Source organism: Gigantopelta aegis, chromosome 3 (assembly GCF_016097555.1).
Source record: "Gigantopelta aegis isolate Gae_Host chromosome 3, Gae_host_genome, whole genome shotgun sequence".
NCBI lineage: Eukaryota > Metazoa > Mollusca > Gastropoda > Neomphalida > Peltospiridae > Gigantopelta > Gigantopelta aegis.
In genome coordinates, this window is record NC_054701.1 from 74,469,428 (window position 1) to 74,495,082 (window position 25,655).

General features: G+C 35.7%; 1 protein-coding gene across 3 annotated transcripts in view; it reads left to right on the forward strand.

The window, feature by feature from the left end:
• Positions 1 to 25,655, forward strand: part of LOC121369071 (plexin-B-like) — a 404,054-nt gene that overhangs the window by 45,033 nt on the left and 333,366 nt on the right. For all 3 annotated transcript variants that reach the window (XM_041493902.1, XM_041493907.1, XM_041493903.1), the window contains exon 2: positions 20,331 to 20,412. The gene's annotated coding sequence lies outside the window, so the exon portion shown is untranslated. The remainder of the gene's footprint in view (positions 1 to 20,330; positions 20,413 to 25,655) is intronic.

The window sequence follows — 25,655 nt, forward strand, 5'->3', positions numbered from 1 at the left end:
GTCTGTCTCTGTCTCTGTCTCTGTCTGTCTCGGTCTCTGTCTCTGTCTCTGTCTGTCTCAGTCTCTGTCTCTGTCTCTGTCTGTCTTGGGGCGGGATATAGCTCAGTCGGTTGAGTGCTCGCTTGAGACGCTTGCATTGCAGGATCGAACCATCTCGGTGGACCCATTCAACTGATTGGGGTTTTTCTCGTTCCAACCAGTGCACCACAACTGGACAAACGCTGTAGTATGTGCTTTCGTGTCTGTGGGAAAGTGCATATAAAAGATCCCTTACTACATTAGGAAAAATGTAGCAGGTTTCCCCTGATGACTATGAGTCAGAATGACCATATGTTTGACATCCAATAGCCGATGATTAATTAATCAATGTGTTCTAGTGGTGTCATTAAACAAAACCAAACTGTCTCTGTCTCTGTCTCCGTTCCTCTCCTGTAACCGTGTTTCAAAATAACCCTATACTAGACACCAAATACCCATTATTTAAAATGTGCTGCTGTGATGTTAAACAAATATTAATTTTTTTTGTAATTTGTTAATTTTCAACCCATTAAAGAATATTATTTTATGTTAAACATTTAGTTCAACTTTGCATACTGAAAAATAACTGCTGTGCACTTCACTAATAACATCAACCAACTAATTTTTTTTTAAAAGCCATCTGTTTGAGTTACACATACATTTTAATGAACAATCCACATAGCCTCTCCCACCCAAAAATCAGATTCTGAATTATGTTCAAAATGTGATATTTTGGTTCCCGGACAGTTATGTTTGTGTTTCATTTGATAATTTGAGCCTTGTTTGCATTTGTTCACACATGCAAGATTGGTTGGCAGTTTCGGGGATTAAGATGCCTGGGCCCGATGGATTTGTTACATAGGCAGAGAAATATCATTGCATTCAGTGGCAATCAATAGTTTAGCAGTGCGATGGGGCTTGTAGATTGATCGTGTGTTTGAAGAGATCAGTTTGCTGTTAACTATGTCGAGAAACAGATCTTCATCATCTCGATGACATATATAAGAATACAAGTTTAGCTGAAATTGTTTTATGCCATCTTTTTGTGTGTGTTGGTGAAGTGAATTGATCATGTGTTTTTTGGCATATGCTGGGTAATTGATTGTGTTATGCCAAAGAAATCAATGTATATTTAATGACACCGTATCATTCATTTCATTTCAACCTTACCATTCATTTCATTTCTACTTATTTTCGTGCTTCCATCCAATTATGGTTCAAGCATATATCCTGGGCATATATATCTCTGCTATCTGGGTTATATTTCCAGGACTGTGGGTTAATGGTTTTAGTGGTTAGTGAGAGAGAAGTTGGTGTAGTGGCCTTACACCTACCCATTCAGTTGTTAAATTCGCTTTGGGTGGATATATATATATATATATACACAAAGCCAGTACCGGGATACGAACCCAGTACCTACCAGCCTTAAGTGTTTGTGTATGACACTGTTTAGATAGACATGAAAATAGCTGTTGCAGCATAGAGGCAACTCCTACCAAGTAGCAGCAAGGGACTTTTGTACATTTTGCTATAGATAGGACAGCACATTCCATAACTTTGATCATTTGATGTACAAGTTGGGATAGGGGAAAAAAAGCAATGGATTCATCAAGGGTGACCTATCTTACAAATCTTGTACAGGCAAGCACTTGACAACTGAAAACCAGTACCCCACAACTGCATGATATTAAATGTTGTGGTATGTGCTGTCCTGTTTGTGGGAAAGTGCATTTAAAAGATCCCTTGCCACTAATGGAAAAATGTAGCTGGTTTTCACTGATGATCATATGTCGGAATTATCAGATGTTTGACATCCATATACTTATGTCCGACATCATATAACCGTAAATAAAAATGTGTTGAGTGCATTGTTAAATAAAACATTTCCTTTCTTATACTTATGATTAAATAATCAATGTGCTTTAGTGGTGCTGTTAAACAACAAATAAAACAAAGCACATACCGCGGCCTTTGATATACCAGGCGTGGTGATTTGGCTGGAAAGGGAAATAACCCAATGGGCCCACCGACGGGAATCGATCCTAAGCCCGACTGTGCATCAGTTAAATGTTTACAACTGGGCTACATCTTTATCCTTATCCTTAAAATAATAAAAGATGAAGTTTTTATCTAAGTAACACTGCTTCAGTGCCTGTTTGACAACTTTAATTTGAAGCAAAAAAAAAAAATCGTTCTCACTGAATTAAGTCAGAGATTTTTAGGGTGTAACATTAAATTTTGTAATAAATTGCATCCTATAAAATGTACCTAAAACTAACACAATTCTAAATTAGAAATTCTGTCAATCATAGATGTGGATCTGGAAATATTTTGTTTTTTTTTGTTAACATTACTTAAGCATATTTAGTTAGCAGTATTTAATTATTAATTGGGGCAGGCTATAGCCCAGTGGTAAATCACTCACCTGATGCATGGTTGGTCTAGGATCGATCCCCATTAGTGGACCCATTGGGCTATTTCTCATTCCAGCCACTGCAACATGACTGGTATATCAAAAGCTGTGGTATATGCTATTCCTGTCTGTGGGATGGTACATATAAAAGATCCCTAGCTACAAATGGAAAAATGTAGCGGGTTTCCTCTCTAAGACTATGTCAAAATAACCAAATGTTTGACATCCAATAGACGATGATTAATAAATCAATGTGCTCTAGTGGTGTCATTAAACAAAACAAACTTTTATTAATCGTGTATTATATAAATCTTTATAAAAAAAATAACTTAGAAATTAAATTCCTCTTGCTTATTTCATTTTGGAATTAATGAAAAAATTAGTGTTACCAATTTTTGTCACTTAAAAAGATCTTTTAACTTTGAACTCATTTTGTTGCTTACATCATATATATGTACACTTCTTTTGAAGTTTCGTCCAATGACACCAGTGTTTGTAAAGTAAAGTAAAAGTATGTGAGAACTGTAAACCACTTGCCAGAAAGCCCACCTCGGTACAGACGGGCATGTGTAATTCCTGTTTGCTTGCTCACAGTGGGCATGAGAATCTTTCTACTTTTCATTTTTTTGCATGGCCGCGGAATTCCGATATTTTCGCTCTCCTCTGAAGTTTTGTGTACCGGGGACCGCAAGCGCGGCGATGAGGGGAGGGGGAGTTTGCTCGGGGATGTCGCAGCACTTCCTCCGTGGGATGCGTATTTAGACAAGTCTCCGCAGTGGACATGCGACCACTGGGAAACACCTCAAAACATGCATGGGTAGACAAACACGGCCCGTCTTGAGCACTGGGCTTGTGTTTACCGTTAGCATTCTGTCTAGTGTGAAGCGGTTTTTAGGAGGTCCCTCGGTTTTTTCTGTACACGAGTGCCCATGTCAACCATGGTTGATGTTATGCCGTGGGTCGGTCAGGTTTGAATTTACATGCATGGATAAGAGTTTACATAGAGATGTCTTTGTTCCCAAGTAATGATGACATCGTAGATGGTGTAGAAATAGGAGTTATGCAAAGAGTTTTCGGTTTTGCTTTAATCCTTATGGAAATCTTCAGTACCAGATTTCATGCTTAGGTGAAGTCTTTATGAAGGTAAGAATACAACATTATTAAAAATTAGTTGTGTATAATGTATATGTAATATTCTGATGGAAATTGTAGGTGGGGCATTTGACTGATGTAAATTTACATAACGGTTCTGTGTGTAATATTTTAGTAGTACTATGTATGTAGTATGCACTAATGCTTAGTGATTTCATTGAAGTTTGTAATATGTAGTGGTCAGTAATAATGTGATTTAGAATATTTTTATGTAATATGTGTATAATGTTTTTAAAGATAAATATTATATTACAAATTATTATTACATATCTGTAATATTCTAATCAATATGCGTTAATAAAATTATTGTAACAGTGTTTGTGCATTATTGACTATCGGTGTTCATGTAATATATCTTAGATTTCCGACATTGTCAATACATATACATGAATATCCTTTAAAACTTCTGATATATATATATATATACATATATACACATATATACATACATATACACATACATACATACATACATACATACATACATACATATATATATATACACATACATACATACATACATACATACATACATACATACATATATATATACACATACATACATACATACATACATACATATATACATATATATATGAACTTATAATTTGATATTTGAATATAGGTTACATGTACTCTGTATTATACATACCAATGCCTTCTAACACTACAATACATATAGAAATGAGTCTGAGATAAAAATCCAATTGAAAAACAGTTATATTTTGTATATCACAACGGTCAATTTAAAATCAATTTCGAATCCCTGGGGCAAAATTATAAAATAACAATTTTTTAGTTTTAAAAAATTCCTGAGCCAGTGCGTTCATTCATTCTTAAATACATAAATACATACATACATACATACATACATACTTACACGTTGAATCTGGTAAAGCTGTAAAAAGAGATAAAATAAAATTTCCAATAATTTACAGTCGACGTAGCGTTGATATTGGTAAACTTATGAAGGAGGAGTTTTTAAATCTGCAAACTGTTATGAAAAACCCTATTACAGCACGTCCGGTTATTGCATATAGAAAAAATCCAAGTCTCAAGGATATCTTAGTCTCCACCCGACTACACGCCGCTTAAGCCTCTAAGCCAATCCATTTTTCAGTGGTTGGTTTGTTGTTATCCCTTTCCTAACAATTTTTTAAAAACAAATACATCGTATCCGGCTGTAAACAAAACATAGTACTAGCCAAATAAATTTAAAACAAGACCGAAAAACAGTTATATTTTGTATATCACAACGGTCAATTTAAAATCAATTTCGAATCCCTGGGGCAAAATTAGAAAATAAAAATTTTTTAGTTTTAAAAAATTCCTGAGCCAGTGCGTTCATTCATTCTTAAATACATACATATATACATACATACATACATACATACATACATACATATATATATGAACTTATAATTTGATATTTGAATATAGGTTACATGTACTCTGTATTATACATACCAATGCCTTCTAACACTACAATACATATAGAAATGAGTCTGAGATAAAAATCCAATTGATTTTGTTTTCTCTTCTCAGAATTCTGAATTTTATTTTTTAATGCTACCGTAAACCTATATGTCCAAGCTCCAATAATTAAAATCAGGATCTAGGTCATTTAGAACTTCAAACATTTTATGCAATTGTCTTTAACCGTTTAATCCTTCAATAAATGTTCGCCAAATGATATTGCAAACCCCAGAACCACGAATGTAACCCCAATGCAAGATCACGGTCAAGGTCAAGGTCAAGGTCATATATTTAGTTAGATTTAATTATCTCATTGCCTTTAATTTTTTTAATCTTTTAATGAATTGCTTTTATATTTAACATGATTGTCCACCAGGTAAGTCTAACAGTTATACCCTCCACCCATCAGGTCTAGGAACGATACTCTAGTGTAAAGTTAAGGTCATTTAGAAGTTTCTTTGAATGTATTCTTTTAAGGAGACCGGCCTCGGTGGCGTCGTGGTTAGCCATCGGTCTACAGGCTGGTAGGTACTGGGTTCGGATCTCAGTTGAGGCATGGGTTTTTTAATCCAGATACCGACTCCAAACCCTGAGTGAGTGCTCCGCAAGGCTCAATGGGTAGGTGTAAACCACTTGCACCGACCAGTGATCCATAACTGGTTCAACATAGGCCATGGTTTGTGCTATTCTGCCTGTGGGAAGCGCAAATAAAAGATCCCTTGCTGCCTGTCGTAAAAGTAGCCTATGTGGCGACAGCAGGTTTCCTCTCAAAATCTGTGTGGTCCTTAACCTTTAGACTACTGGATTAATTTTTAACAAAAACCACGTTGAGTGGGTACAAGTTTATAATTTTTACTCACATATATTCACTTAAATGTTTTATAAAAACATGAAATAAAGTTCATATATTAATCAGTAAGTATTATTTTCGTGTCTTTTTTTTGTAATTTTTATTAGTTTAGATCGGCTAATGGTGATTAAAATTAGGCAAAAAATCGAAAAAGTTGCGCTTACTTACGGGCATTTGTGGCCAGCTGTCCAGTATTTATGTCCATTATTCCCGATAACAGTGGTTTTCTGACCAGAATTGTTTTTTTTAAACCGAACTAAGATTCATATTGCAATATTTGGTAATTTTCGTTGTTGGTAAAACGATCAAATTTATTATCAAATTAGCTGTCACAATCAGCTATCGATCCCTGAAAATGACCGCGACGTGCCGCCATTGTTGTCAAGCGAAAATACTTGCCGAAAACCACTTTTTGAACTAAAAATTTCAAGATATTTTCAATTGAAAAAATCAAAACAAAAGCCACCATTTAAAAAAAAAATCTTTTTTCTTTAATTATATTTCCGTTTCCGGTGAGTGTCGTGTGCAAAACGGCGGGAAATATGAATTGGGGAATGCACTGTATACAGTGTACAGTATATCGACTGACGTGACGTCGGGCGAGATATCTCGCCTGCAGTAGTCAGAAGGTTAACCATATGTCTGACGCCATAAAACCGTAAATAAAATGTGTTGAGTGTGTCGTTAAATAAAACATTTATTTCTTTTTTCATTTAAGGATTTTTTATATTTCGTTTATGTACGTTTTCTGCAAGTGTTGGTTTTCAGGCCTTTGAGAATTCAAATTTTACATAATCCTTTTATGGGTTATGCCAAAAAAAATTGAGATAACCCATTTTGTTTTTAGGTAACCTGTCGTGACCATATAAATCATGTCACAAATTGAGATAACCCATTTTGTTTTTAGGTAACCTGTCGTGACCATATAAATCATGTCACAAATTGAGATAACCCATTTTGTTTTTAGGTAACCTGTCGTGACCATATAAATCATGTCACAAATTGAGATAACCCATTTTGTTTTTAGGTAACCTGTCGTGACCATATAAATCATGTCATAAATTCAATGCGCGAACAAGAAATGGGTTATGCAAAATGTGAGCAGATACACGAACGACGAAACATCGCTCTTGCAATTTTCAGAGGCCTAGTTTTTCTGCTACATATCGTCAGGGATGTGGAAGGTCAAAGGTGAACTACTAATGACAAACCATTAACCATTAACCTCTGTCTAGGAAAGACAGCTCAGATAGCTAAAGTATTGTCTGTGACAGTGTGACGGAACCTTAAGTGGATGTAAATATGAATAATAAATTGAACTAACTTAAAAAGACTTGAGAAGATTATGTAATGGCAGGCCCATAAGAACAATGTGTAAAGTCGTTGAGTTGGGGTTGGGGTGGTACAGAATTTAGTGAGGGGGACACAAGCACATTAAAACATTTTTTATTTATGTAGTAAAACAAAGGATGTGGTGTGTGTGTATGGGAGGAGGGGGGCACTTGCCCCCTGAACCCCAGCTCTCAAGTTCCTACAGGCCTGATAGGTCCTGCATATTAAATGTCTTCTGTTAATGCTTTGATCTACTATCATCAAGCGTAAAGTTGTCTTTAAAGAGGAAATTAATGGTGATGCCAAGATGATCTTCAAATACACTGATGACATTCATTTCATATTTTCATCCATAATGATCTTTAGGCAACTGCTATGTAACAGTTAGCAAAATAAAGTAGGTTTGTTTATACACAGACAGTAAGATAAGTAAATATATGATTATTCTAGTGGATGTCTTTGAAATGTGATCTGCTTTTGTAACTGAAAGTTATCAGGTTCCTGATCTCACAGCTTTGCTTCTTCTGGCTTAATGATTTGTTTATCCAGTGAAAACGTAGAAAATTATATTTTGATAAAACTATGAGAAAAATATTTGAAAGTCTGATTGGGTTCGTCAGTGTAAGTATGGAATGTTTCGTAGGTTTCTTTAATCTCTCTGTGTCAATATTTTGCCGTCTTGGTTTCGGTTCAATAGTTTCGACTCTTTTTAGCCACAGTTATTGATGGTTTTTTATCACAATTTATTCACCAAATATTTGTGTTTAATTTAGCTTGCAGAGAGTGATTTTGACATGGCAAGGTCTTTTCACTGTCATGACAAATTTGGTGCGATAATGGTCATATTTACTTGGAAAATGCTGTTGAAAAATATGAGAAAAACCTATGAATTAAGAGCTCCCTTGAAGAAGAGTAAATATATTTTGTACAGCAAGTATAAGATCAATAAACATAATAAAAAAGTTTGTTTTGTTTAACGACACCACTAGAGCACATTGATTTATTAATCATCGGTTATTGAATGTCAAATTTTTTGTAATTTTGACAGTCATAGAGAGGAACCCCGCTACATTTGTTTTTTTAATAGCGAGGGATTTTTTTATATGCACCATCCCACAGACAGAATAGCACATACCATACCACAGCCTTTGATATACTAGTTGTGGTGCACTGGCTGGAATGAGAATAGTAAAAACATAATACATAAGAATGGTTGTTGTTGTCAGGATGGGATTTAGCTCGGTCGGTAGAGGTGATTTGGTCATAGGATCAAACCTCGGCGAACCAATTGGATATTTTCTGTTCCCTGCCTGTCTCTTCCCCCCCACCCACCCAACTGGTATATCTAAGGCTGTGGTTAATAGCTTGCTGCTAATGGAAAGATGTGCCTGAAAGACTACAAGTCAAAATTACCAAATGTTTGACATCCAATAGCCAATGATTAATTAATCAATGTGCTCTAGTGGTTTCGTTAAACAATGCAAACCTTTTTGATATTTTCTAATATTTAATACAAATGGGAAAGGAATATTCGTTTAATGACACCTCAGCACATTTTAAGCTATGGCTGTTTAGTGTCTTAATGTTAATCTTAGTGTCTTTTAACACTTAATATAGATAGGGACAGGACAAATGATGAAGGCAAATAACTGATTGCCCTTTTAGATTATTGCCTGACTATGTCAGAATTACCAAATATATGACATCCAGTAGCCGATGATTAATGAATCAATTTGCTCTAGTGATGTCTTTAAACAAAACAAACTTCAAAAAATTTGTATTTGACTTTCTGTGATTAACTAAAAATTAATTTAAATATTTTGTCAAACTCATGTGATTCAGTGATTTAGAAATTTTATAGTCTTATGTATTTGACAATACTGCACCCAGATGTTTTTTTCTGTCTTTTTTTGTTGTTTAAACCTTTGCTTGAATTGAAACATTTAAATATCAACCTTTAACTAGAAAGTATCTTGCACTAGTCTGCAATGCTTGCCAACAGTGTACACGGGTAAACATTGGACACTTGTAGAATGATGGGTAACTGTTGTTTCATGCCATCGGCAGAATTTGCCAACAAACAGTCAGGTTGTTGTGGCCAGTGAATCAACATCCTTTCATCAGATGCTAATTCATGTAAATTGGAAAAACAATGCCTCACTTGTTAGAAGGTCTCTAGATTTGTCGTTAAAATTCCACAAACGATGGTTAGACGCAAATTACCACATTTGGTTTAAAGTTCGAGAATGTCCACCGTTTCTGTTGAATGAGTGATTCGGTGGAACAAAAATGTTCCAATTTCAATACACATTCAAGTCTAGGTACATATTTCATGCTTTCGATTTTTGTTTAACCTTGAGTAGGTGTAAAGATAATAGCATGTAAGTGTTTGATTCCGTTGCTGCTTTCTCTTTCTGTTTTTAACCTTGTGTGCATGTACCTTTAAAATGACTGATTTAGATTTTTTAACAATGCATATATACATGTATGAAGGAATGAATGTTTAATAACACCCCAGCACAAAAAAAATATATCGGCTATTGGGTGTCCGACAGTGGTATAAATGGTATATATAAATGAATTGATGATCAACATCAAAACAACAACATTCTAAAATTAAGTTAAAAACAGTGTAAAGAGCTGTGTAAAAACGTAAGTACCACAGGTAAGTATATTAGATTAGTGAAAATCAGTATCTCGTAAAAACGTAAGTACCACAGGTAAGTATATTAGATTAGTGAAAATCAGTATCTCGTAAAAACGTAAGTATCACACGTAAGTATATTAGATTAGTGAAAATCAGTATCTCGTAAAAACGTAAGTATCACAGGTAAGTATATTAGATTAGTGAAAATCAGTATCTCATAAAAACGTAAGTACCACAGGTAAGTATATTAGATTAGTGAAAATCAGTATCTCGTAAAAATGTAAATACCACAGGTAAGTATATTAGATTAGTGAAAATCAGTATCTCGTAAAAACGTAAGTATCACAGGTAAGTATATTAGATTATGAAAATCAGTATCTCGTAAAAACGTAAGTATCACACGTAAGTATATTACATTAGTGAAAATCAGTATCTCGTAAAAACGTAAGTATCACACGTAAGTATATTAGATTAGTGAAAATCAGTATCTCGTAAAAACGTAAGTATCACACGTAAGTATATTAGATTAGTGAAAATCAGTATCTCGTAAAAACGTAAGTATCACACGTAAGTATATTAAATTAATGAAAATCAGTATCTCATAAAAACTTCAACAAAAGTTCAGGGTGAAATTGGATTTCTTTTTTTTTGTCATTTGGTAGTGCGTGTACGCTTGACTTCCTAGTAGAGTCCTTACGCTCTCTAGCTAGTGTACTCCGACTTTGGTGAGGTTGAGGTTTTCTGTAGGGGTTACCTCACCCTCAGTTCCTGAGTGAAGATTGTAATCCTAGGAACTCAGGAGGAGTGTTTCTGTCTGGGTTTCCATCCCGTAGAAGCTTGTCTTACTGGACTTGCATGCTGCTTCTGCATGGGTTTGGCATCAGAGTTGTCCTTCTCCTAGACAGATTGTCTTTCTTGACTTGTGCCCTCTGTATGTTCGGCTATTTGCCCATAACTGGGAGAAGTTGAAATGATTTATACACATGTATGAAGGAAGGAAGGAAATGTTTTATTCAACAATGCACTAAACACATTTTATTTATGGTTATATGGCATCAGACATATGGTTAAGGACCACACAGATATTGAGAGAGGAAACCCACTGTTGCCACTTCATGGTCTACTCTTTTTTGATTAGCAGCAAGGGATCTTTTATATGCACCATCCCACAGACAGGGTAGTACATACCACAGCCTTTGATATACCAAATGTTTGACATCCATTAGCTGATGATTAATAAATCAATCAATGTGCTCTAGTGGTGTCATTGAACCAAAAACAAAACAAATTATATGTACCAAAGAAAAAGTGTCTTTAATTGTTTTGCAAAATATTCACTGTGGCACATTTTAGGTATTATAGGTATAGTGATCAGTTTTCCAATCTATGCTTTCAGTTGAGATCAGATTGAATTACATCAATTTAATCTTTTAACACATTTCACCCATGGCATGTGCTGTCCTGTCTGTTGGAAAGTGCATATAAAAACCTCACTATAATATAAAATAAAAAGGGAAGCACTGGGTCAAGGTTCAACTTGGTGTTGTTAACAAAAACAGAAAAAGAAAAAGAAAAAAAAAAGCACTTAAAAGAAATTCCAAATGCTAAATATATCATCAAGCATAATAAATGCTAAGACGCCCTAGGTGTAAACATGGACCCAATGGTTTATTCTGCTACTTTCAAAGAATATATACTGCTGGCAAAGATATTTTTCACCAGCATTAATGTTTTGTACTGCAATAAAAATGAAAGAAAAAGAAAATGTATCTCTTGATATATCTGTAGTGCAACATGTTCTAAAATGCAAGAAAAATAGGCTGCTGGTACAATAGCAGCTGTTTATTTTGTTTTTGTTAGCAACAAGAGGTCTTTCATGTGCTAATTGCACAGCACCATCCCTGTCCTTTGATATATCAGTGGAGAAGTGGGATCTTCTGATAGGAATTGATCCCGTGACCTTTCATACCTGAGGAGTAGACCAAGTTGCATAAGCTGCTCTTGTCATGATGATAAGTGTTTGAATAATGGAACTTGGTAGATTATCTCATGTTGCTGCCATTACCTGAGCAAAATGCTGCTCTTTTCATGATGAAAGGTGTTTGAATAATGGAACTTGGTAGATTTTGTCTTGTTTTGCAGCTTAGTAAGTATAGATACTGATAAACTGACTATGCCCCAAAAAACTCCAAGCAACCCCTTTACTTGTTTACTTGCATGCTTGCACACTCATTCACTCACTGACCTAAACAAACCCACCCATTCACCCACCCATTCACCCACCCACTCACCCAAACACCATACACACCCACCCATACCTACCCACCACTCAACCCACCTAATACTGAAAACCCACCCACTCACTCGCGCACACCCCCACACACACACACACGCGCGCGCTCATCCACCCACAATCGTAAAAGATCCCTTGCTGAGGGGAAAAGATATAGCAGGATTCTTCTGAAGACCATTGTCTTAACTAAATGTCAGCCCTCTACGTTAACTTTTCCATCTAGGAGCCAGATGACGCCTACTTCTATGTTTATACAGATGGTATAAAATGTTTTAGTCCCCAAATGAAAAAAATTGTCACATTGTAGAATGAATGAATGAATGTTTAAGGACACCCCAGCATAAAAATACACATTGGCTATTGGGTGTCACAAATGGTAAGTAGGTCACATTGTAGAGGGCTGCCAGTACCTGTTGATGGCTTCTAGTCGTATCATTAAAACAAATGTTTTTGCTCACTTAATCACTCACTCACTTATCCATTTGCTAACTCTCAATACTCACACACATTAACTCATTACTCGATACCTTCTTGCTTGCTCGGTTGCTTGCTCCCTACTCACTCATTACAACTTGTTCATTCGCTCACTAAAAACTGAATCATACTCAATTGCTTAACCAGCTGCCTGCCCACCCACCCACCAAATTCTTTTAAAGGAAATTAACATTTAAGAGTACTCCAACACAATGTTTAATTGACAGTTATTAGGAGACTAGGTAATTAGGACAACTGGCTTAAAAAGTCCAGAGTAAAAAAGTCCACTATCGTCATGTAATGCCCATGTTGAATTGCATTGACAAAATCAGCACCATGCTGAAAATTGTAGTACCCTCGCCGTAATTGTGATCACCATTAACTTTTGTATTACACTGCCGCCAATTGATTGCCACCATACTTCTGACCCATGTTCAATTGGAACCAGTTATTGCAGCAATTAAACTTGGCAGTCACTTTTTATCAGTTTCGTCCAAACGATAGATTTCTTGAGGGATGGCAAAAAGTGTCAAATATCTTCTCTTTTTTTGTGTCCACGTTTTGTAATTCTAAAGACAATTGCCTTATGAGTGATTTAATGGGTCGTCAGTAAACGATGGAGTGCTTCATTGGCGTTGATTCATTTTTTTTTACACTTTGTGTCCTTCAATCTGCACCGATTATTCATCAAGTGCAGAGTCCATTTCAATGTTATTATGCCCATTAAAACAAAATTCCTGCATTCCTCCATCCATACGAAATTTGCCAATTGTTGGAAGTATGCAACAAAGAAATGATTTCAGATTATCTGTCGTGGGGTTGTTGATCACTGTGCGTAACTCTCGGTTATACTGCCGCGTCTGTGTACCATGTGAATTAAAGATCATGTCGGGTTATTGGTATTACTTCTTGAGCTGATTCCGCTGCCTTAAAGTCATTCCATGTGATGAATGGACTCCGCTGCGTCATCATTGTCTTGCAATGGAGCATGACTCATTTTAGTACTAATAACGGGCAATTTATAAAAGTTAAACACTGGGAAAAAACAACACTGGGATTATTAATTTTGGGTATAATAGAACAAAAAGTTGTGTAATATGAAATGTACTTTTTTTGTTGAAGTTTTTGTTTTTTGTTTCTTGTTTTTTTTATATGTAAAGTGTTTCCAAAGCAACAAAATGGCACTTAACAGTAATATCTGGTAATATGTGCAGTAAAACTGGGGAAAAACAACATGCTAATAATTTTGATTTTAATATATGAAAAAAACATTGTTTTTTTATTTTATTTACAAAGTATTTTGAATGCTTAAAATATTTGTTAGCACTAATACCTGACAAAATACAGCGAAAGATTAGTATTGTTTTAATTTCAATAACATAACAAGTAAATATTGTTTGTATATTTTTGTACATGTATAGTCAGACTTAAAGTGGCATTGGGTGGTTGCATAACTCAGGTATCAATCCTGTATACATATGCATAAAGTATAATAATTGAAAAGTTTAGAATTTTTTTCTGACATTTTTAATCATCATTTATATACCGTATATCTTTGCCTATAAGTCGAATTTTTTTCACTCAAAAATTATTTTATAACTTGGGGGGGTCGACTTATAAGAGGGTAAAAAAATTTCACCAAAACATATTACCGTTTTGGGGATTATTTTACAAGTTTTATTGTTGAAGTATGCCCTGTATTTTTACTCAAATATCTTAATTTGGCACATTTATTTTTTATAACCTTTTTTTTTGGCATTATAACGGTTTTGGTTATGCGAAAAGGCATGCGATCTCACTCACATGCCAACACAACAGTCCACTTAGTTAAAATAATAGTCATCACTAATAGCAAAAATGTAAACAATACTAACTACCTGTTGCCTGAGTTTATTTTGAAATCTGGTCACTGGCATTAATGGTTGTTCAAACAATGTTTTGTCGGTGATTAACTTCATGAACATTACTGAGCTTTTCCTTAAAATAGACTGATCTCTGCAGTTCACTAGAGCAATAGGGACACACATCATTTGGTACAAAAACCAGTGTACTTTCCAGAGTTATCCTCCTTACATGTATTAATATGGCGGCAAAACATGTGATTAAGGTTGGACTATACCAATTCAAATCCCATAGGCGACCATGTTAACGTTTGCGTTTAAAAACACTATATGCAATATATCAACCAAACTGTGACCCATAAATATCAGTACTACAACCCCTACCTCAAAGTATTAACTGCAGAAAATGGTACCTTTCATGGCTCATTTTCGGTATAACCAGATGTTTCTGCAACACCCCTAGTTTCGCACAAAATTTTAGTACTTTTTTTTACAGGTACCCCATACATGTTCCAAGCACAAGGCTACTTGACACGGTGGTACTACATCAAATAAAATTGCATACATTTTTAGCCCAGATGAAACTAATTTTTTTTACAACCAACACACTCACATTTATAACCAATCACAGGACTTGTGGTGTTAACTTCTCTATCAAAAGTTCGGTACACCTCGAACTTCGACCCAGCCGGAAATTAATTGGTATAGTGCAACCTATACTGATAACATACATGTTTCAAAAGGTGGTGAATCATGTGTTTTTATGACAACCAGGATCTGGTGTCTTCTGACATAAACTGACAACCTCACTGAAACTGTTGTTTCTACAGTGCAACCTAATTTAATGTACACCTCACAAAACACATGTATTTTGTACAGTTTTGTACAAATGCAATATGTCATATTTGAAAAAATAATTTTTTTAAAAATAATACTCCTGAAGATATTTATTGTCAGATGTGTGTGTGTGCTCAGCTATATATGTAGAGACAGCATGGCTATTCAGAGTACCTCAACTCCTTAAACTTATTCCATTGAAACACATGTACTTGACTGACCCCTAGATTATGAAGACCTCAATAGGCACATCAAAGAAATATCAGTATTAAAAAAATACAATGTCTGAGGAAGGAAAAACCAACATGACTGCATCTGTATGAAGTAATGACTTAATGTCCTGCACATCACTGTTGGAAGAAAATCCTGTATGCTGAGTGTGGGCATCTTCAAGTTACCATGTGCGGGAATTTCAAATCCATCAGCTATGCAGATTTTCAAATTGGACCATCAAAACCATTGGCAGCCACCAATATTCCTGACTATATTTTATGTATACCCTACTGTAGTTGGAGGTTTTAAAAAATTTGTTATATCTGGAATTATCATGCAGCTTTCGCATATTTATTTTTGATTCATTACTAAAAAAACCTGTTTTAAGTGACATAATTACCCGAACATCTATTTTATTGCATTATTTTCTAATCCAGATCAATACAATATGTATATTGGATGTATTCCTACAATCTGTAATCCAGCATATCATTTAGCTATTAACATTGGATAATACAGCATTAACAATAAAATAAATCATCAAATTACACCAAGGTAGATAATCAAATCTGGAAAAATTGGTTCCAAATCTAGTATACACTTAAAATACACTTCATGGGAGCAAACTAAGTGATTATTTTTAAAAAAGAGTTGATCTGGAGACCTAAAGATATGTTTAACAAGCTTATTGTTATGTATAAATGAGAACAGAAGGCACAATAGTGACAAAAAAAATTAATTATGGCTTTGGTAAAAAAATTCTTCAAAGTAAAAAAAATGTTTCCCCTAAAACTACAAATTTGTCTAAAATATGACTTAGCACCCTATAAATATGCCAAAAGGACAATAAAAATCAAGGTCTTTAAAAAGTTAAGCTAACAGAAGTACACACATGAAAACATTAACTATGTTTATAGAAGTTAAAGACATTATCCCAATATTGGCACATGTTATTTTTAATATAAAAATAAATTGCTATTAAAATCTAAGTTCAGACTGCCTAGATATATTAACATATTTAAGAGCAGTTGTATATGGCAAGTCAAACACCATGTAAATAAGAACATTCAAATCTGTATAGTATGAATTATAGGCCAAAACCAACTTTTCCTCAGTGCTAATTTTTGTTCAAACTCCATTCAGAGCTATGTACAGTAATTATTGTCAAGGTCAAGGTCATTGTGAACTTGCATGGCCGAGTGACGGCTAATTAATCAAATAGTGTAGTTTAATTTAATTAAATCACAAAAATCATAATCTTTTTTATTATGCACTGAATATGTGCTATAGGTTGGACTATACCAATTCAAATCCCATAGGCGACCATGTTAACGTTTGCGTTTAAAAACACTATATGCAATATATCAACCAAACTGTGACCCATAAATATCAGTACTACAACCCCTACCTCAAAGTATTAACTGCAGAAAATGGTACCTTTCATGGCTCATTTTCGGTATAACCAGATGTTTCTGCAACACCCCTAGTTTCGCACAAAATTTTAGTACTTTTTTTTACAGGTACCCCATACATGTTCCAAGCACAAGGCTACTTGACACGGTGGTACTACATCAAATAAAATTGCATACATTTTTAGCCCAGATGAAACTAATTTTTTTTACAACCAACACACTCACATTTATAACCAATCACAGGACTTGTGGTGTTAACTTCTCTATCAAAAGTTCGGTACACCTCGAACTTCGACCCAGCCGGAAATTAATTGGTATAGTGCAACCTTAACCGATGATACATGTACTTTCAGTTTTATCGTAGTGATCTGTTGTCAGTGTTGATAAATAAAGTTGTTGTCTGTGCACAAAACCATGCTGTACAGTGCCATACAGTAAAAGTCAAACAGCTTTCACTCTCTACTAAGGGAATATTTCGTTTTGGTGCTATGTAGTTTGATTGGAATGTTGCGATGTACAAAACGTTGAAAACGTGAAAAACGAAGTTTGTAAAATAATTTTCTTTTGTTGAGATATTATACATTATTGTTCTCATGTGCTGAAAATAAGAAATACTTCAATATTTATAAGTTGTTTTTCATGGGTCGACTTATAAACGGGTCAATAAAAAAATACGTTTTCAGGGCTTGAAATTAGGGACTCGACTTATAGCCGAGATCGACTTACAGGCGCAGATATACGGTACACCATCCCACAGACATGATAGCACATACCACAGCTTTTGATCTACCGGTCGTGGTGCACTGGCTGGAACAATAAATAGCCCAATCGATCCTAAACTGACTGCACATCAATCAAGTGCTTTACACCTGGGCTGCGTCCTACCCCTAATAGTAATATAGTCATTAATACAAAAACATTCTTTTATAGCAGTGTCCTTGTCAACATACACCGGCCTCGGTGGCGTCGTGGCAGGCCATCGGTCTACAGGCTGGTAGGTACTGGGTTCGGATCCCAGTCGAGGCATGGGATTTTTAATCGAGATACCGACTCCAAACCCTGAGTGAGTGCTCCGCAAGGCTCAATGGGTAGGTGTAAACCACTTGCACCGACCAGTGATCCATAACTGGTTCAACAAAGGCCATGGTTTGTGCTATCCTGCCTGTGGGAAGCGCAAATAAAAGATCCCTTGCTACCTGTCATAAAAAGAGTAGCCTATGTGGCGACAGCGGGTTTCCTCTAAAAACAGTGTCAGAATGACCATATGTTTGACGTCCAATAGCCGATGATAAGATAAAAAAATCAATGTGCTCTAGTGGTGTCGTTAAATAAAACAAACTTTACTTTTACTTTTTGTCAACATACAGACTTACAGTGATATATCTTTTTCACTGTTAGATAAAATAAATCAATTGGAAGTAGCATGTTGTTCCATGTCTGGTGTAGAAAGGTGCCAAAATGTTGGCAAAAAATATCTGAAAAGTGGGGGCACAGGTGCCCTTGTCCCCCCCCCCCCCCCACCCCCATTTCCTATGCCAGTGCATTTGTTAAGAGACCCAAGACTGAAATCCGACCATAACTGATTTTTGTTATAATTTTTCACTGTTAGTTAATGAACAAGATTTAAGAATTCTTTTTTGAGCTCATTAATCATTAAGGATTTTTATTATAAAAATGGACTTTTAAAAATGTTTTGTGGATGAGTTGACTTGATGCATCTGGATTGGCAAATAGCTGAGTCAGCGACGGGAGCCATGAAGTGGATTAATAGTGGTGTCATACAATTTGTGTAATGAACCTGTTGTCATCAATTCATAGTTCCATTCTCCTTTCTTTCACATGACCAGTAATAACCGCAAAATCTGTTGCTTAAGAGCCGCATCAATTTATTAAAGTGTTTTAGCACCATTTTTCTTGTTAATCTTTCGATGAATCATATTGCTTTTCTCTAACTTGGCTTTAAACATTGTACAAGTTATATTGACACATTTATGCAGCATGATTTAAAAAAATAGTTTTTAACTGGTAAAGTTGTAGCTTTGTTGAGGTTGTACCTTCTAAAATGCCTTTTATTAGATATTTTTATGTCTTAATTTGGTAAATATAATGCAAGATTGTAGTTGTTTAACATTCATCACATTTTCCTGCCCATCTGTTTATTCATTTAACAATACAAACAACTCTACCTTATTCCACCCACCCAACCACCTATTCATCTACAACAATCCACCCAAAATCCATCCATCGAATCATCCATCCATCCATCCATCCATCCATCCATCGAATCGTCCATCCATCCATCCATCCATCCATCCAATCATCCATCCATCCATCCAATCATCCATCCAATCATCCATCCATCCATCCATCCATCCAATCATCCATCCATCCAATCATCCATCCATCCATCCATCTATCCATCCATGCATTCATCCGGTCATCCAATCATCCATTCATCTATTCATCCACACATCCATCGATCCAAACATCATCCATCCAAACATCCATCCATCTGTCTGTCTGTCTGTCCGTCCATCCATCTATCCATCCAATCATCCAAACATCCATCCATCCAAATACCAAAGCAAACCCACCCACCCATCCATCCATCCATCCACCCACCCATCCACCCATCCATCCATCCATCCATCCATCTATCCACCCATCCACCCACCCATCCACCCATCCATCCACCCATCCACCCCATCCATCCACCCATCCACCCACCCACCCACCCACCCATCCATCCATCCATCCATCCATCCACCCACCCACCCACCCATCCATCCACCTACACATCCATTGGTCAATGTATCTATAAAACTTAATATTGAGCATCTATTAGTGGACAATTAAAGCATTAATTACAATATTAATTACAAAATTATAGTGTTGTTCTTGTACCACTCCCCAACTGTTTAGACATATACAGGTTGTTTTGTCTATCCACTGTGAAAAGTAAATAAATGGTATTACTTCTGTGTTAAGGAAGTAAGCATCTTTGTCTGGTTAATTTTGGGTTGAAGCTGCTACAGGCCCGTGATGGAACAAACAGGTTTCGGGTTTAGATGAGTTGACTAGAGACTTAGCATGATAGTGTAAGTGTGAAGAGTCACTGCTGGCTTCTGTACAATGTGTACCTGGAGATATTAGTGTAAATAAAGAGACGATCTTTTCGTCTTTAAGACACTGTTTCACCCAGGCGGGCATATATTGGTCTCTTCAAAGCTTTTGTTTGTTGTCATATTTATTTGCTTATTTTCTTGGTCTTTAAGACAAGCGTTTCACTGAAGCAGGCATATATTAGTGTCTTTAATGTTTATTTGCATAATTTCTCAAAGATTTACATGTCTTTGTTTTTTTGCTTTTTAGCCAGGCTCGTAAGGCGGAGCTGTTTTTGAAAGAATACACAAGTGCAAGTGTTTGATTTAAAAGAACACTATTGGATCTACAGGTTGGTAAAAGTTTGCTTTTTAATATTTTTATTTTACAGCTGTTTCAGAATTGTGGTGGGAAGGCAAGAGGAACTTTTAATTAATTATTATTTTATACCTAAAGATCTGCTGCAATTTTTCTCTGTGATATCATTTATTTTCATGGTATTAAATTTTTGTTCTTTTGCTAAAATGCCAATTTCATTGGGTTCTTAAATATGTGGATCAAGAAGGTAGTATCATATATTTGTATCATAAGTATGCTTGTATTATATTTTCATTGTGTTCTTAAAATCATTGACATCACTAGTCCATGAATGACATGAAAATTAGAACACCATGAATAAAGTGATTTCACAGCGATGTTATTTCAGTAGCTGTTTATGCCTGTAAGTTATCGTTATCCATTAAGCACTAACCACTAACCCATTGTTCTGGACAGACAGTCCAGATAGCAAAGGTGTGTGCTCAAGGCAGTGTGCTTGAACCATTATTGAATATAACGTTAATAATAAGTACAGTGAAACTCCCCTAAACCAGACACCCTCGGGACAAAGTAAAATGTCTGATTTTTAAGGGTATCCTGTTTAGAGACGTTCTTTTTTATACTCATATTTAAAAAGAGACCGTGAAAAATGTCCAGTTTTGAGAGAATTCCGGTTTAAAGAGGGTCCGGTTTTGAGAGGTTTCACGGTATAAATGAAATACCTATATAATTTTTTGTAAATAAATTCTATTTCTGCTTGCCTCTCAACAGCCATGTTAACAATTCAGGAATGGCTCTTAATTAATACAAATTATCTTAATGAGTTGCCTTTTAAAAGTGGCCTCTTCTTCCATTTCATTATATACTATATATAACACTACACTACTATATAATTAATATTGTAGAAGATTTTTTTCTTCCATACATGACCCCTTCTGTTACATATATAACAAGATTTGTTATTGTAATTTAAGTAATGATTTTGAAGTTGGTAAAGCATATCTTTATTTGATCCATCCATCCTATGTATCCCATCCGTCCGTCCATCAGTCCATCCGTCTGTCTGTCCATCCATCCATCCATCCATCCATCATCCATTCATTCATTCATTCATTCATTCATTCATTCATTCATTCATTCATTCAATTATTCATTCATTCATCCATCCATCCATCCATCCATCCATCTGGTCTGTCCATCCATCCACCCATCTGGTCTGTCCATCCATCCATCCATCCATCTGGTCTGTCTATCCATCCACCCATCCACCCATCCACCCATCCACCCATCCACCCATCCATCCATCCATCCATCCATTCCCTGACAGCTAATTGAAATGAGTAGCCCATTGCATGGTTGCAGCAGGTTTCCTCTCTCATTATCTGTGTGGTCCTTAATAATATGTCCGATGCCATATAACCATAATAACCAATGTTATTAAAAATAAAACATTATTTCCTCCCTTTTCTCATTATCATTTATAAAATTTAGCAAGTGTCGTTATCATTACCGTATATGTTTGAATAGCAACCTTTTCTGAAACCCCACACATGGAACTAATCTTTAATTTCTTGTCCTGTTCAACTGTATGGACTTTTTAATTACCTGGCTTAAGGTAATTATACTAAATACCTACAGCTTTCTTTGGCTTTAATCGCAGCTGTTGAGTTAATGTTGAAGCAAATAAAACGTCTTGGGCCGGTGAACGGACAGGGAATTCCCTATCTGTCTTGTTTTCTCCGAGAGGCATGTTTTCATTAATTTACGGGATCAGCCAGGGTGTGAAACATTCCCCGAGTTTACTCTGCTTCTTTGCCAGGTGGGAGGGATCAAAGGGAGGTTCCCAGTAACGAGGCTCGTTTACCTGTACGTGGATTTGTTTGGCAACTCCGAGTCTCAAAATAAGCCACAAAGTAGCCTGATTACAGGCTGGTAATCACTTGGAATCTCTATTGCTCACAGACCAATGGGAAAAAACTCATCTGTTTGATCTGTAACTCTTTAAAAAAAATATATGCTCTCTTCTTATTTTTGTTTACTAAGGAAATTTATGGCAGTTCAGTTTAGTGTCATATTATATCAGTGCATAAAAAAAGTATTTAAATTTCATAAAAGGGGGTGGGCGGGACTTAGCCCAGGGGTAAAGTGCTTGTTTAATGTGTGGTCGGCTGGGATCGATCCCAGTCAGTAGACCCATTGTGCTTTTCTCATTCCAGCCAGTGCATGTCTGATTTATCAAAGTCTGTGGTATGTGCTAGCCTGTCTGTGGGATGGTACATATAAAAGATCCTGTATTACTAATGGAAAAGTGTAACTGGTTTTCTCTCTAAGACTGTATGTAAAGATTACCAAAATGTTTGACATCCAAACGTCGATGATTAATAAATGCTCTAGTGGTGTTGGTAAACAAAACAAACTTTAACTTTAAAAAAAATGTATCCTTCCTGTTTTTGTTTGGTATGGAAATTTATGGCAGTTCAGTTTAGTGCATATTATATCGGTACATAAAAATCTTTATTTCATAAAAAGGGAGTATCTAGCTCTGTCAGCTGAGTGCTCGCCTGAGATGCTTAGGTCTTAGGATCGAATCCTCTTGGTGGAGCCATTCTCTGATCCCAATGAGGGCAGGATGTAGCCCAGTGGTAAAGCGTCCGCTTAATATGCGGTTGGTCTAGGATCGATCCTCGTTGGTGTGCCCATTGGGCTATATCTCGCTCCAGCCAGTGCATCACGACAAGTATATCAAACGCCGTAGTATATACTATCCTGTCTGTGGGATGGTGCATATAAAAGATCCCTTGCTGCTAATCGAAAAGAGTAGCCCATGAAGTGGTGACAAGGGTTTCCTCTCTCAATATCTGTGTGGTCCTTAACCATATGTCCAATGCCATATAACCGTAAATAAAATGTGTTGAGTGTGTCGTTAAATAAAACATTTCCTTCCATCCCAAAAGAATGTCCCACAACTGGTATATCAAAAGATTTGGTATGCCTACCAACCAAACCACTACTGAAATGGTGGGTAACATTACAGAAAAACTAATATTTTTTTAGGATGGCCTAATTATTTTCTTTTTGTATACAAAAAGATTTTACAGCTGTTCTGTTGGTCCTCTTTCTACCTTCATTGTAGATTTGAAAGGAATTGGTCAAAAATAGATCTGTTTATATTTTCTTTTTGAGGGTATTTTGGGTGAAGGTAAACAAAAGATCAAATCAGACCTACATATTGGTAATAATAGACACAGTAACCTCTAATATCTAAAAGGAGCTCAATCTTTCTTTTTTATTTAGAAAGGAAAATAATGTTTTTTAATGATACTTTAAATTATGCTGTTTGGTGTTATATGGTTATTGTAACATTTTGGTAACCAGGGGCCTACTTCACAAAGCTCTCTTAGGCTCTGTTAGACAACAAAGCATCCTCTTTGTAAGTCTTTTAGTATTGCACTGTGAGATTGTAAAGTTGCGAGAGTTTATTGAATTGGGCCCTAAGTAAATTTTTAGGTAGGTAGGTAGGTAGGTAGGTAGGTAACTAGTTTAATGTGCTCATATACCACTTTGATAACGAAGTAAGTTTTCCTTCTGAATAGCAGCACTTTCCCATATATAGGACAGCACATACCACAGCGTTTAATATTCGGCCATGTACATTGGTTGGGATGGGGAGAAAATTGCTCCACCAAAGAGGATTGATCTTAGGACCTATTGCATATGGGCCCCATTTTACGGAGCGGTCTTAGAGCTAAGATCACCTTAAGTGTATACAGTAGTTATGCAATTAAGGTGATCTTAGGGCTAAGATCAGTTCATAAAACAGAGCCCAAACAAATGCTCCATCACTTAGGAAGGAAATGTTTTATTTAATGATGCACTCAACACGTTTTATTTATGGTTATATGGCGTCAGCCATCACTTAGATGCAATCTGTTTTGTTTTTTTGTGTGTGTTTTTTTTTTAGGACTATTGACTAAATTATCAAATCAGCTTGAGTTGCCATTAAGACGATGTAATGTAAAGTTTGTTTTGTTTAACGACACCACTAGAGCTCATTGATTTATTAATCATTGGCTATTGGATGTAAAAAATTTGGTACTTCTGACACATACTTTTAGAGAGGAAACCTGCTACATTTTTTTCATTAGTAGCAAGGGATCTGTTATATGCACCATACTACAGACAAGATAGCACACACACCAAGACCTTTGATATACCAGTTGTGTACTGGCTGGAACGAGAAATAGCCCAATGTGCGCACCGTCGGAGATCGATCCCAGACCAACCGTGCATCATTCGAGTGCTCTACCACTGGGCTACATCCCTCCCATTAAGACAATGTAGTTACATTTGATTTCTTTTTGAGTTTAATAATGAAAGAGGAACCTGCTCCTATAATTAACCACCATTGCTCGCATTGGACAGAATGTTTGGTTTAGCCAGTTTTCATCAATGTAGAGCATTTTCTGGAAAATTATTAAAAACAGCTACTTTAAAGAAAGTTTTATTAGCCAAATACTAAATATTGTTGCTACTTTGTAAGAAAAATTTCCAAGTGATTTAAAAATGTACCTTTTTATTTGGTATGGCACATTTTTATGGCATTATGGTAGTCTAGACAGTAGCATAGACAAAGTCTAGACTTGTAGATAACCAGATTTTCACATGTGCAGCATATTAATTTGTTATTTAACCATTTTGAATCCCATCTCGTACACATACAGAACCTGTTGCAATAATTGTATAACGACTGTGTTGTAAAGTTGAGACAGCTTGTGCACCAAATTAAAGACCTGTCCAGGTTAAGTAACTCCATCCAAGTTAGGTAACTCCATTCAAATTGTCCACCTGAGAGTAATTAGAGCAACCTGCAGGCCAAGGTGGTTAAATACTGGTGCAGAAGCAATGAGCTGTGTTAGTAATTACTAGTCATCTGTTCCATGTGTGTTTGAAAAAGTTTTTCTTATTACTATGCCCTGATAAAGAGTGGCACGCTGCCAGCATGATTTGCCCAATTACAAAGTCAATTTATGTACCAATTTAGACGAGGTCTTCTCCGTGTTGAGCTTAATTTGACATTCCATGTATGTTTTAATAGATTTCATATGCATGTAAAATTCCCAGGTGGCTAAAAGTGTTACAAAGTATATGGAGAAAAAATAATTAATAAAATGTTACAAACTCTTAAAGACACTAGCTGACCCCATATGGTTACTAGGTAGTGTAAAATGTACCCGAGAGAAAGAATTAATGTAACACTTGATATTGTAGACCAAATCG